At 42.4% G+C, this 14,720-nt stretch overlaps 1 long non-coding RNA gene across 1 annotated transcript; it reads left to right on the top strand.

Annotated features, from left to right (window-relative positions):
- The first annotated feature begins 781 nt into the window (after window positions 1–781).
- On the top strand, window positions 782–2,556 carry LOC114626187. The gene is made up of 3 exons (XR_003712193.1): window positions 782–891; window positions 1,365–1,480; window positions 1,883–2,556. It is a non-coding gene; the product is annotated as an uncharacterized LOC114626187 (long non-coding RNA).
- The last annotated feature ends 12,164 nt before the right edge of the window (window positions 2,557–14,720 follow it).

The following is a 14,720-nucleotide window of genomic DNA, read 5'->3' as shown; positions in this document are numbered from 1 at the left end:
GTCTTTGGGAGAGTCCTCAGTGGAAGCCAAACTACTTCGCACCCCACTGGTCTCATTTAGATTCTTGGTTAACTTGGCACAAGCTAGAGTCATTTGAGAAGGAATTACAATCGAGAAGGCAGCTACACTGGATTGGTCCATGGAACAATTTTGGGATCACTGACTGATTGTTCAGCAGCCTGTGAGTGTGGTCAACCCTGGGCAAACGATCCAGAGTTGTATGAGAAAGCAGACGAGCAAACCTTGTGGAGTGAGCCAGCCAGTAAGCAGTGTTTCTCCATATCCTCTGCATCAGGTTCTGCCTCCAGGTTCTGGCTTTGAGTTCCTTCCTGACTGTCAGGGATTAACACTAATCCAGGAAGTGCGAGATGAACCGACTCCTTTCCTCTCTAGGCGGCATTTGAAAATGGTGCTTATTATAGCAATAGAAAACAAATTAGGAGACACACAGATGCTCGTGCATATGTATAATTAAGTCTAGATTCCACTTGTGAGAGAAACCATGTAATATTTTGTCTTTAGTCTCATTACCCTGTCTTGTTCCTTCCTTTGGAACTCTTCCTCATAGTCCTCCTCCTACTTTAAACTTACAAGAAACATATGTGGGCACATACAAAAATGTACATATGTGTACCCCTGCCTGAGTCTCAGAGTTCTCTGGCTCCAATTCTTGCTAGTAAGCCCAACCACGCAGCAGTACAAAAGCGCATGCGCACATTCCTTAGCAAGGACAGCCTGCCAAGGGTGGGTCCATGTGCGCATGCTCGAATGCTTCCCTCTGGCCAGAATCACTCCGTCAAGGCAAAACAAAACTAATGATGCAGGTAGGATTTCCAGAAGCAGCTCTTCAGAATGAGCTCTCGCTGTCAGCAATTCTGCCAAGAAATGGAGGTAAGTCAGATTTTCTGGACTTCGGTGCTTCTGACTAGTGGACTTGATGGTTCTTATTTGGGAAGCTGTCCTGTATGTACAGCATAAAATACTCGGGGTGCATCTTTGTGTATAGCCTCTAGGTGTCAGTAGTCCGTCATAATTGCAACAACCAAAAAACCCACTGGACTTCATAAGGCCTCCCGGGCCTCAACTGAGAAGCATGGCTATAAATACCTTAAGTTATTTTCCTAATTGAAAATATTAATATGCACAGTACAAGCAAGAGATATGAGACAGGGTCCAGATGGGAGAAAGGGTATTGAAATCAAATCATGAATGGGGCTTATTTTAAGATTCAAAAGGAGAACATGTAAAGAATTTGAGGTATGCCAAGGAAGACTTAGTCCCTTCAGTAGGGGACTGCGTAGTGGAAGGTTTTTACCACATTCGGTCTGAGTGAGGACAAGACACATACTTAGCTGTGTCCACAGGCGACTGCTGGGTGCTATGCTTTGGATAGAGTTTGAATGCGGAACCCCGAAGAATCACCTTATTAAAGCTTGGCCCCTACAGTGGTGATGTTAAAACGTGGCGGGACCTTCAAAAGGTGAGGTGTACTGAGAGGCTGAAGCTGCCCATCCCTGTTCTCTGGCTTCCTGTCTACCATTAGTCAGTTGGCCATGCTGTGCTGTTAGCTGTGCCATGCTCATGGTGTTATATACTAGAATAGACTGATCGCTAGACAATCCAAGTCGGAGCAGGCTGTCGGATGGATATTTCTAATTTCCAATGCAGTTGGAGCTCTAGCTGAATCATAAGATGGTTAGAATAACAAAAGGGGCCAGAGCCTGTAGGAGTATGTCTCCATGCTAGGAGCTGTAGATTGGCCCGATTTCGGTGTTAGTATAGATAAAGGCACTGAGTGAGTTCTGCTAATCATATACATGGCAGTAACGTGTTCCTGAAATTCATTGGCCAATTTGATGAGACATGTCTGTTCTGTCAGCAGATAATCCTGAATGGGAGGACATGCATGTTGTCAATGGAAAAATGTATTCTGCTCCAGGAGTGGCTTCTTGTTTTTCTCTGCAAATGTCCAAACTGTGCTACACCATACCATTCCTGATGTCTGGGGAGGAAGGACAGAAGTCTCTTCTGCTGTTGGACCGGGCAGGATAGAGTGCTGGTTTTAGGTTATTAATAAGACACTAAATGCATATGCTTCCTGGAGGTCCTCTAGCTCCTTAGGAGTCCCACAGAGCACTCCAGATAGTCGTTTTGCATCAGGGGCAGTTTCTTTCAGACATTTTGCATCTGTCCATGATCTTTGACTTAATCAGATTGCTGTCACCAAGTGGGCTTAAGTAATGCTTTGGATAAAACAGTGTAAAATGAGAAACTCGTGAGAACAATTTGACAGCAAATTAGATATAAACCATGTTACAGAGAAAGCAGACCCTGGGTCATATACCTGCTTGTCAGTTACTTTCACTGGATTCTAAGCCATGCTGAGGTTTAACAAAAATGTCTACCTCTTTCACCTGTGTTTTAGATGTCCAGCACTAAATTTTTGGTTGATAAAATGAATCATTTAAAATGCTAATATATGTAAAGCCAATGTTTTAACACATCTGTTCAAAGCTTTTTCTACTGTATGGCGTCCACACAGACACACTCCCATTCTCACTCTATCTTTTCACACAGACATAGTCACTAAGCACTCATGCTTTCTATTCACTCTTTTCAGAATACAATCAGTATTTAGTAACTGTTGAGAAGTTAAAGCACGGTAGTGAATTATGTTTCTAATCATGTTTCATATCATGTGTGATATGTTTCTAAAAGCAGAAAATAGAATGTATTATAAGCATATGTAAACTTAAATGCAAATAAAATATGAAAGTGGCTGGTATTTTAATAGAGAAGGATTATGCTACTTTCCTTTCCAGAGTCGGCCATCAGTCTTCGGCCTTGTACTACTTCAAGGCTGTAACAAGCCCAAGGCCTTCCAGGTCTAATGCATCTCACCCGTTTCTTCAAAGACAACATCTCTGAACAATCAAGAAATTAATCTCTGTTAAATAAAATGTTTTTTTTATTGTTTGTAAATGATGCCTGGTTGGATCCACTTCAGATTTCTTTTGAGAGAAACTTGAATTTTAAATATTGGTCATGGAAGAAATATACATCTTACAGTAAATCGTTTCTCAGGTAGGTTAATGAATGGTGATGTTTGGAAAATATGTCCAGCTTTTCTGCAAATTCTCACTTCATTATACATATGTATGTAGAAGCTAGGTCCGATGCTTCCTCCAAGCCCCATGCTCCCAGAAATAAGACTTAAACTCAAAGTATATTTACAATTACCTTGACCATATAGCTCGGCTCTTTTCTGAGTAGCTCATAACTTTAAATAGCCTATTTATTCTAGTCTGTCTTCTGTTGTGTGGCTGGTTACCTGTGCTCAGGTACCATGTGTCAGTCTCATCGTTCCCCAGGCTTATCTCTGTAGGTGTGGCTCTGATGCTAAGGTTCTGTTCCCCAATTGGTTCTTATTCTGTCAGTAAAGAAGCCATGGACCAATTGCTAGGTGGAAGGAATAGGCAGGACTTCTGGGTCCCTGGAGGCAAGCAGACAAGAGAGGAAAGTTCACCATGCTTCTGATGGAGAAAAGTTGACCAGCCATGTGAGATCTTGAAACGAGTGACCATACAGGCCGCTCCTATAGGAGGGTAGTCAGGGGAGTTTAGCGGGGATGAGATGTAACTGAGCAACTAAAGTTTAGAGCAGGTAGGAGGTACAGAGCTAAGGATACTGATAAGGGCATGCTTTTCCAGGTGGGAGATAGTAGCGCCTAGTAAGTGTGTCAAAGGGCAAGTTGAAATTGAACAACTGGGTGTCTGTGTCTTTTATCCATTGATTCAAGGGAAGCTGGGTGGGGACTGAGAGTACAGCCCATTCCCGGAGCTTAGGCTGGGTAGCAAAAGCTGCACACAACCTATCTCCCATCCAGTACAGTCCCAGAATCCTTTCTGCCTACAGGATGTTGCATCTCCTATTTCTGCCTGAGCTATAGGCCATCAGATTTATTATTGACAGGTGCTACATCCATACAGATACAAGATATTTTCTCTGCATGTATTAGAAGTAGAACAGTATAAGATGTGGGTTTTGTTAAATTAAAGATGAAACATGACTAATCTTAACCATTCTGTCCAATAGCCTTTCTGTCCTGACCCCTAGATGGTGTATTTGTAGCTTGTTTTATCTGTATGGTCCGTGCTATGAAAGCTGCTCCTCAGGGAGGAAGCTTCAGGTAAGTTCCAGTCCTGGGGCCTCTGGACTCTGTGTCTGAACTGCATGCTGTCTTCAGCTACAGGACTTATCTTCCACCTTTGTGGTACAAACATAGGCAATAGCAATACCATATAATCTTTTGGGAGTCTCTTGGACAACCTGGACCAACAACTTAAAGAGGGTCTCTCACACCTGGTGGTGGAGTTTTAGTTACATATTCTTTGGCTCTTGGACGGAATATTGTCAGCCCAAATGGTAAAACTTTATTTACACTATATACATATATTTATCCACGTACTTACGCGTATTATAGGTTGGGGGATGTGAGTACTCAATAGTCCGATTCTTTACTATGATTTTTTTCAAATATCCAGACATTTTATGATTTCACTTCCCTTTACATCTGCATAGCATTCCATAGTGTGCATGTACCTCATTCCATTCATCATTGATCAGCTGAAGGACATTCGGTTTGTTTTCCGTTCACTGGCTGTCGTGAATACCAAATGATCAGCCCTGAAAACAGATACATACAAGGAACATTGTGCAGACTGAGCAGGTTGTATTTTTGTGTATAGGAATGTGAGTGGTGTGCGTGTGCGGCCACACTTGCATACATGTAGTCATAAACATATGCATAAATGTGTCTAACAGCAATAAAAGGAGAGGTCATGAATGTGTAGAAAGATCAAGGTGGTAGTTCATGTGACGTTTTGAAGGGAGGAAAGGGAAGGGGAGTGTCTTAGTTAGGGTTTTACTGCTGTGAACAGGCACCATGACCAAGGGCAACTCTTATAAGGACATTATTTTATTGGGGCTGGCTTACAGGTTCAGAGGTTCAGTCCATTATCATCAGGGTGAAAGCGTACCAGTGTCTAGGCAGTCATGGTGCAGGAGGAGCTAAGAGTTCTACTTCTGTATCCAAAGGCTGCTAGGAGAAGACTGGCTCCCATGTGGTTAGGAGAAGGGTCTTAAAGCCCACAGTGACACACCTACTTCAAAAGGGCCACACCTCCTAATTGTACCACTCCCTGGGCCAAGCATATACAAACCATCACAAGGAGGAACAATGTAATTATATAATAATCTCCAAAAGTAAAAGAGATATTTAAGTAAACAAAGTAAGAACATTTCTGTATGTTCTGTGAAAAGCCAGAGGAGCAGTGTCTTTTTCCATCACCCACTGTAAAAAAAAAAGAGAAAGAGAGAGAGAAAGAAATCATTTATCGTGACATTTGGGAGCCGAACCCAGTGTAAGCAAAGGAGACGTTGAAAAGCTTATCATGATATTGAAGTACAGCTTTGATGAGAACCTACAGGAGGGGAATGAAGGAGTTAACTAACTTTCTTACAGTGTTTCCAGTGATCTGAGTACCTAAGTCACGCACGATGAACTTTGCCAGGAGGATTCTAAACTCTAGCACATCTTTTCTTTGTTAGATTAACCAGTAAATAAGGAGCAGTGGTCACCTGTTTTGCAGTAGCTATGCAAGTGAGCCAAACCAGAAGCTAGGGCCATCCAGTCCAAAGACTGAAAGTGTGTGCTCCCCCCCCACACACACACAGTGTTCATATACTTGCCACATGAATTAAGACAAGCCTCCCTCTAAAAGTGGTTTTGCATCATCAGAGCTAAGGTATCCCAGGGGCAGCTAGGTGAGCCCAAGATTCACATCATTTTCATAGAGGAGGGAAAGATTTCCTGCCTTAGAGAAATCTTACATAAGCCATCTCTGAGACCTGATTCTCATAGGATTTTTATCTTGCTCTTGCCTGGTCTGTTCTCTAAGGATTAAGGATTAGCTTCCCCACCCCCATCCCAACCCCATCTGTTTTTTGTTATTGTTGTTTTTTAACAGATTCATTATACACTGAAAATTAGCAGGAAATTCACAAATTCTCCCTTCCAGGATTCACTCTAGTTCTAAATTATGGGAGCCGATCTCGCCCTCTCAGTGGTGGGTTAAGAAATGGCATTGGAGAAAGGCAGGTGTTTCTTTTTGTGGTAATCAGCTAGCTACCAGTTTCTAACATTGGAAAACCTGTTGCCTCCAAGAGTGTACTCTGGCTAAACTTTCCCCACTCTGTGGACTGAGCTCCTTCCTCTGGATCCTCTTATCTCAGTGTAGCCAGAGCAGCAGTCAGTCCTCCTCTGCTTGGAGAGCCAGACAGCAGGATGGTTTTCGCTGTCGCAGCATCAGGGTCTCTACCTGACTGCTGTGAGCCTCTGTTTTTATTAGCTACAAGGGTTGGCCACTCTCTGGCATTACATCATTGCATAGTACTTCATTCTTATCTGCTCCACACAGAGCTAACATGAGCTAGGGTGCTGGTGGGAGCTAGCGGCTCCTCCAACTCCTATCTGGTACAGACAGCTAATATGACCTAGCTCCTCCTTCCTGTAACATTCAACTTAGCCTTTTTCTAATTTCTTAGTAGCATGCTCTCTACCTTCTGTCTTCCCTTCCTTGAGTACGGCTACACTGTATTATGGTTTGAGTGTAAAATATTGGATCATGTATTTGAACACCCAGATCCCAGTTGGTGGTGCTGTTTTGGGAAATTGTGTGGCCTGTTTATTGTAGGGATCATGTGGCATGGACTCTGATTGCCCTGCTTCTCTTTGCCACCATTTAAGCCCTTCCACCCTAGCTACATCAGGATAGACTCTACCCTCTGAGCCAAAATAAATTCTTCCTCTCTCAAGTTGCATCTGTTAGGCGTTTTATTATCGAAAGACAAAAGTAATTAATACATGGTTTAGATTTCTTTTCAGCTTGTCAAATTGGGGAGTGCGTTATCTTTTGTTAATGGGGGTCTTCTGGGACTGTGGTGGTTAGAATAAAAATGGCTTCCATAGGTCCAATGGGAGTGGCACTATCAGGAGCTCTGGTCTTGTTGGAGTCAGTGTGTCACTGTGGAGGCAGGCTTTAAGGTCTCATGTGCCCAAGCTAGGGACAGTCTCTTGCTGCTGCTTTCTAATTAAGATGTAGAACTGTCAGCTCCTTGTCCAACACCATGTCTGCTTGAATACTATTACATTTTCTGCTATGGACTAAACCTCTGAAATTGCAAGCCAGTCCCATCAAAACGTTTTTCTTTATAAGAGTTGCTGTGTATTCCAGGGCTTTTGGAGTCCTGCTTGAGGTTTAATAATAATAAAGACCAAGAGGCATCATCTACATAGTTTAAAGCTATTGGCCTTTTTGCTGGGGCAGTCTCTTAGGGCTGTCACTGCCCCACCTCCCTGCCTTGCTCCCTTTCTCCCTTCAATCTCTGTTTTGGATGACCCTGGTGTTGTTTGTATTTTGATGTTAATTCCACTTTCCCAGGAGGGGCTGTCTGCAAGGATTAATGAGTCAAGTACTCAGGTGAATTCTTGTGAACTATCCCCTTATGAATAAAGGAGCCAATCACTGGGTGAGTAGGCAAGAGTCCGGGTTGGAGAGGGAGTGAAAGTAGGCAGGAGAGAGATAGGGGCTTTGGATAGGGATAGCAAGAGGACAAGATGTAGCTACTAGTGTTTCCCGGTTTCAATGGTGATCCACTAGCATTTGCCACCAGAGGATTTAGAGTTAATATGGCTTATAAGATTAGGATTCTAGTTGCTGTTCCCAGTGACTGAGTTACCATTGTTCCTGAACTAAGTTTGTGTGGTGTTTTCCTTCACTCAGCAACTGGACTGGGTTTCAGAGAGAAAGGGCAAAGCCTGGGTTTGCCTGATGTGCACCACAAAAGGCTGTGGGAGTTTTGAAGCATGGGGCTGGCATGGTAGCAACCCACCAGTGGGGAGAGATTTTGGAGCTCTGAGTCTCCATGAGATAAGAACAGGCCAGCCATTGTCCACCAGTGCATGGCCAGCCAGTTCGCCAGGGCAGAGAGTAGTTGGGTTTAGCATGGGATGATGCCGAGTTTTAAATATTTCCTGCAACAAAGCTCCTATAATTCTTTCTCTGCCTAGTCTTTCTGCCTGTCTTCAATTAATAGTTGCCACATACATGGGTTTTCCCAACAAAGAGCAATCTCTAAAGCCACAAGTCAGATGCCACTGGCTCTGTCTTGGCATCTGGAGGGAAAGGAAAATGGCTCTGAGAAAAGGTAAGCATAGACAGGTTAAAAAAAGAAAAAATTTAAAACAAAAAAGAAAAGAAACCAAAAAACCAAAAACAAACAAACAGCAACAACAAAAAACAACTGAAAAAAAAAAAAACACCATCCATGTTCTAAGGAAGATGGTGGCCTTTAGAAAGACATATTTTGTAGTTTTCCTCTGAATTGAATCAGTCCCTCTCAGAGAAAGGAACAATGTTTATATGACTCAGAAGCCAACAAAACTTAACAAGGTTCAGGAGTGATTGGAGATTAGAAAGATTTCTAGCCTCTCTCCAAAGGTATATAAGCTCCCTAGTGGTGCAATGGTGAATGATGCATGAAGCAACTTTTGTTAGTTATCATCCATGCTGAGGTTGTGCCTTTGAGTCACCCATACTCTTGTAATCAGTAGACCTAATAACCTTGACAGCTCTCTAAGTAGGTTTGAGTGGAGTAATTTCTTTGGTTTGCTGATTGTGACTTATTTGTGATGAGTTTATGTCACCCCAGGAAAAGTTACCATGCAGATTGCCTTCACACTCCACAAACAATGGAAAACTCTCAATAAAAGACCTTTCCTTTAAATGTAGGGGAAGGAAGAAGGCTTGGATGAGGACAAGAGGGACCTTGGGGCTCCTACAGATTTGATCTAAGCCACTTTAATTTCCTCCAGGAATCTTGTAGGAATCTCAAGATCAGATCTTTCATTAGGTTTTTGGAATGTCAGCCAAGAAATATCACTTTAAAATATACCTTTTTTTGGATGCCAAATACCTCTCAGGGAAATCAAATGATTGTTTAACCCAGTCCTCAAGACAATAAGATAAACAGGTTCTTCCAAAATATTTGATAGTCCCTTGCAGGAAGGGAAGAACAAATTTAAGAATAAGTATCTTTGAATTTTTATTAAAAAAAAAAACCTGTATGGATGCAAGCTCTCATATACATAAATGAATATATATTCATATATATACTTGGGTTGTGTGTGTGTGTGTGAGTGTGTGTGTGTGTGTGTGTTCATCCCCTGAAAAACTCGTACTTTCCTGAGTGACAGGATGAAGTACAGAGGCTTCAACCCTGTATTGCCTTTCCTCATAAGGAATGAAAACTAGATTTCATTTACTTTTCCATGGTTTTATTTTCATATATGTGGAGAGTTATACATTCTTCTATGGCCTCCAGTTTCTGTTTTTCCTAGTCCAGACTGATAAGTACAGTAGTTGCCCTTGGATTTAGCCCAGAAAGACTAAAAGTTTCCCCCAAGCAATTCTGTGAATGGAAGGTGTTTGGATAACAAAGGAGACACTATACTGTAAGGGGAGAAAGAAGAGCAAATGAAACTCCAAAGGACTTACAGGACTCCTAATAAGTTGGGGAAGAGATGCTACCCAACATAAGTGGTCCATCTGAAAAGGTATTTTTTAAGTTAGTTAAATAGTATAACAGAAAGCCTCAATTCACTAATACAAATAGTTAAAAACAAGTCGGCTAACTTGCTAACCCAAGGCCGTCACAGAAGATGCAGGGAAACAAAGGTCAATTGAGTGCTCCAAAGATCCACGGCTGTGGAAGATAGGGAAAGTGCCCAAGGGTAAATTCCTTAGGAACGAGAACATTATTGAAACACCCATCTGTTCCTGTGATGTTTTAGCCTTCTCTGGAAAAACTCCCACCAAAGGGCCCAAGGACTTGCTAATTAAATTCTGCCAGGTGGTGAACTGGCTCAGATAAAATTCACACTGGGTCCCAAGGCTACAGAAACCAGAGACAGTTCTCATGAGATCCGTTTACACATATTACAGATGTTTGAAACAGCCAATTGTATATGACTGTGCCACAACCCCTTCCTCCCCCCCCCCTTACCTTTAAATATCCTAAGCTGTTAGATCTCAGGGTCGAATCCTCTGTCTCCTATGTGAGATATGTTTCGATCCAAAGCTTCATATATTAAAAAGAACCTGACTTATGTTATTACAGCAAGAGGTCTCTGGAGTGTCTTTGGGGTTCGCGTCGTACCCTAGTCTATTTTTGGTTCTGGAGGGTCTTTCACATCCTCAACAGTGATGGAAAACCACTGCTGCTCAAACCAAGGGCCTGAGTATGATGCTAGGAGCTGGTAAGAAGCTTGATATGGTGGCACAAATCTGCAATCTCAGTGATCCTACAGCATAATGGGAATCAGGGAAGACAGAATTGGTCTAAAGCACGGAGGTTATTTGTTGGGAGCCGACTCCTAGCAGAAAGCGGCTATCATCTTTGCAGCCATCTAGAGCCATATACCCTGACAAGAGACTTGTTTTCAACAGCCCACAACAGCTGAGCACACGATAAACATCTTGTTTTTCTCACATGTCTTGTTTTGCTGTTTAGTGCCCCCAGCTGCAAGGCACACGTGGTCTCCACGCCGCAAGGCACATGACATAGTGCCTTCAGCTGTGTTCCCCTGCTTGTCCACCAGGGCAAGGCTCATGATAAAGCGTATACATACCCAGGATTTTCCTTTCAATAAAAAGAGACTTGATCAGACCCTCTGTCTTGTCTCCATTCTTCATGTCTCTTGCTCCTCCATCCCCACTTTCTCTCTTGCTAGACCCTGACCCGCAGATGGGAGCAGTAGCTCGGGCCATTACATAGTGTCCCCTAAACGTGGAACAGAACGAGCCAGGACATAGTGGCGCCTCAACGTTGGAGCTCCAGTAAGCGGGATACAGTGAAGAACACCTCAGGAATTGGAAGCACACATCCTCACTCCTGCACTGGAGAAACTGTTGACTGAGGGAGCTGGCTTGGTCTTGGTGCTCAACGCTAGGCAGCAAGAATGAGAGACCCAGTGGGGGACATTACTGGAATAAGGGTCTGCTGAAAATTCAGAAGTGAAACAAAGGTGATCTCCGAGGGAACCTGCTGTGTTGAGACCAGTACGTCATAGTAATGAAAATGGGGCAAGAAATAAGTCAGCAGAAACAGAAGAAAAAGGCTTTAAAGATGCGAGGAGTAAATAGCAGGCTGCTCTGAGTCAAGAGAGCTAAACAGATATATAGATAAATAGAAGGTTGCTCTAGGCAGAGAGCTGAACAGAAAGATAGTGGTAATCAGTTGTATTAGATTGATTTAACTTTCAAAATGGGTGTGATTCTGAGTTGTGTAGTTATAGTTTTCCTCTGGATAAAAAATCAGTGTAAAGGCTTTTCTGGTTACTGGCTCAAGGATAGGCAGATTTGGGAAAAAACATTTTTCTATGTGTTTTCTGAAGAGGTCATTAAGGTAGTAGTTATATCTTCCAGAATTATATGGATCAGACATAACAGAGGTAGGCCTCCAGAAGACTAGATTCCAGAGAATTAAACAAAATAATTATCTTGATACTAAAATCTATTTTGAGATTTATATATTACAGAATACACACCCTTGATGAATGAATCTTCTTGTCACCTGCATGTCCACTGATGTCCTGGACTTCCAGCTGGATGCAGTGAAGACAGACATCAGAGGCTTATCAATTTATCCTTCCCCTCATCCCTCTTCTAATATCTCAATGCCCATATTCAGCTTGAAGAAGTTAATGAAGAGTTGCCGCCCCAATTCCCTGGACTTGGGGACTGAGGTGGTTAATATTAGGCTGTCTTTCTAGGGAAAAGTAATGATTTTATTGGAACAGGGAGGAAGAGCTAAAATTGATTACACAGCCATAATCTATTGGTAGAAATCTGTATAATTGTTACTAAGCTGAAGTTATAATTTCTTAGATGGTACAAAGTTTTGATGCAAATTCAAGGATTTCATTGGTATAACTTCTATTAATTCAAAATTTGTGGGTAAAAGACTTAGACCTTTAACTTCTCCAACAGGGGGAATTGTGTGCTGCCCTTAAAAAAGTGTTGCCTTTATACCGACCATTCAGACATTGTTAAGTCTCTTGTCTCTCAGGTTCATGCTGTTCAACAAACTGTTGGCTTTTGTACAACAACAGATAGATGCTATTCAGATAAAACACATACAGGTCCGTTATTACAGGCTGGAAGTAGGGGACTCTAAAACCTATCATCAAGACTGATGAGGATTAACTCCTAACTTACATGCTAAGCCGGATAGTCAATTATGGGTAAGAGAATACCTCAAGATCCTTGCCCCTATCTGGGAGGCCTCACCATCTTAAGACAGGAACTTAACCAATGGCTGTTGAGTATCCAAAGACAGGAAAGGGGGTCTGGGATCCTTTGTTCCAACCTAAGGCAGGCACAGTTTCTGTAAGTTTTCCCAGTCTTCCCTTTTGAAAAAAAAAATGTGAAAAGGGGGACCTGTTGGGAGCCGACTCCTAGCAGAAAGTGGCTATCATCTTTGTAGCCATCTAGAGCCATATACCCTGACAAGAGATTTGTTTTCAACAGCCCACAACAGCTGAGCACACTCTGATAAACACCTTGTTTTTCTCACATATCTTGTTTTGCTGTTTAGTGCCCCCAACTGCAAGGCACACGTGGTATTCATGCTGCAAGGCACATGACATAGTGCCTTCAGCTGTGTTTCCCTGCTTGTCCATGAGGGCAAAGCTCATAGTAAAGCACAGTCTCTTTTCAATAAAAAGAGACTTGATCAGACCCTCTGTCTTGTCTCTATTCTTTGAGTCTCTTGCTCCTCCATCCCCACGCTCTCTCTTGCTAGACCCTGACCCACAGATCGGAGCAGCAGATCCGGCCGGAACAGTTATTAATCCTGACATCTACCTCTAAGCAACAGAAATGAGAAACTCTGCCCTGTTAGGGTGGAAGGGAATAGCCAATGAAAAATTTTCTTCTGACTTCCATATGCAGTGGAATGCTCATATGTGTCCATGTACATTCATGTGTGCACCCATGTACACATATAATACAGGCAACACATGGCTTTACTTTCTTTTAATGCAAGACTCTGGAGGCTGAGGTAGGACTCCACGTTCAAGGCTAGGCTGAGCTATATAACAAGTCTGTTTTTGTTTGTATGTGTGTTTATGTATGCATCTCTCTCTCTCTCTCTCTCTCTCTCTCTCTCTCTCTCTCTCTCTCTCTGTGTGTGTGTGTGTGTGTGTCTGTGTGTCTGTGTAGTCCTGGATTTCTTGGAACTTGCTTTGTAGGTCAGAGAGGCCTAAACTCACAGATATTCAACTGCTTCTGCCTCCTAAGTGCTGGGATTAAAGGTGTATACTACTATCATTGCCCAGCTGAGACTCTGAATATTAATATTTTTTTAAGCTTATACTTGATTGAAAGTATAAACAAATCTTCGTACTATTATGACCCCATTCTCAGAAGTTCCTCTTATATTTGTTGCTAGTCCTTAAAGATTCATGTCCACTGAAATCTGTGCTTTATACATTAACTATATACTAATGCTAGCAAGCAGTATTAAAACTCTCCCTAAGCTCCTTCTAGGTCCAACTTATGAAAAAATGTCTCACCTGAAAAAGTGATTGCTGGAAATACAGTGCATAAAGTACATAAAACATCACTTTTATATATGCAGAATGTCTTATCATGAATGTCTTCTTCAGATCCTGTTGGCCTCAACTCTGTGGAGCTATCTAAAAGAGATAAGATAATCTTCCACCAAGACTGAGCCTCGGCTTGGTGAGGGGGTCTTGATGAAAGGATGTTTGGGAGTATAGGAAGAATGACTCAAAGTCAATTGTGGTTACAAGCTGAAAAGGGTTATTCGGACTCTCGAACCTGGGCTGCCTATAATTCATGGCATCTTAACCTTAACAGGGAGAGCATTCGTCAAAGGAGAATCATAAAAATCTGTACACTATTGTACAAACAAGCCTTATCAGCTTGACAGGGTGTCCTCTGCTCAAGACAGCTCTGAGACCATGACTCCCACCATGCCTGGACTGAAATTCACTCTGTCCCAGGCTGACCTTGAACTCAGAAATCTGCCTGCCTTTGTATCTTTTTGAGAATCGGGCTCAGTAGTGTAGTTGCCATTTGTTCTTTTAGGTTCGTGAAGCCCCTCGTACAATTCAGGTTGCATCTTTATATTTTGCATAGTTGTGAAACCCTGTTTCTATATATTTTTGAACTATTGTTTTCATAGTTAATTCCCATAGTTTTAAGGTCTGTCCTAAAGATCACAGCATTTACCATTTTGCTGAGGAGCGCCCTTGACTCTTGAACCCGGGCTGCCTATAATTCATGGCATCTTAACCTTAACAGGGAGAGCACTCATCAAAGGAGAATCATAAAAATCTGTACACTATTGTACAAACAAGCCTCACACCCACAGCAATGAATAACACTCATGGAGATCCATGTTCTGCTGGCTGTGCTCTAAGGGCAGAACCGTGTCACACTGTCCCTTCCATGACTTTGAAGGACTTGGCATCCTCCAGAATAATCCTGTTTGAAACAGAAAGGTGGAACCTTCCTGTTATCTTCTAAGATCTTAGTTTCTTAATAAAGCTTTCATGACCCACCCTTTTCCCC

Source organism: Grammomys surdaster, unplaced genomic scaffold, assembly GCF_004785775.1.
Source record: "Grammomys surdaster isolate TR1022 unplaced genomic scaffold, NIH_TR_1.0 229, whole genome shotgun sequence".
Taxonomy (NCBI): Eukaryota; Metazoa; Chordata; class Mammalia; order Rodentia; family Muridae; genus Grammomys; species Grammomys surdaster.
The sequence above is the reverse complement of the archived record's forward strand: the minus strand, read 5'-3'. Positions and strand labels throughout refer to the sequence as shown.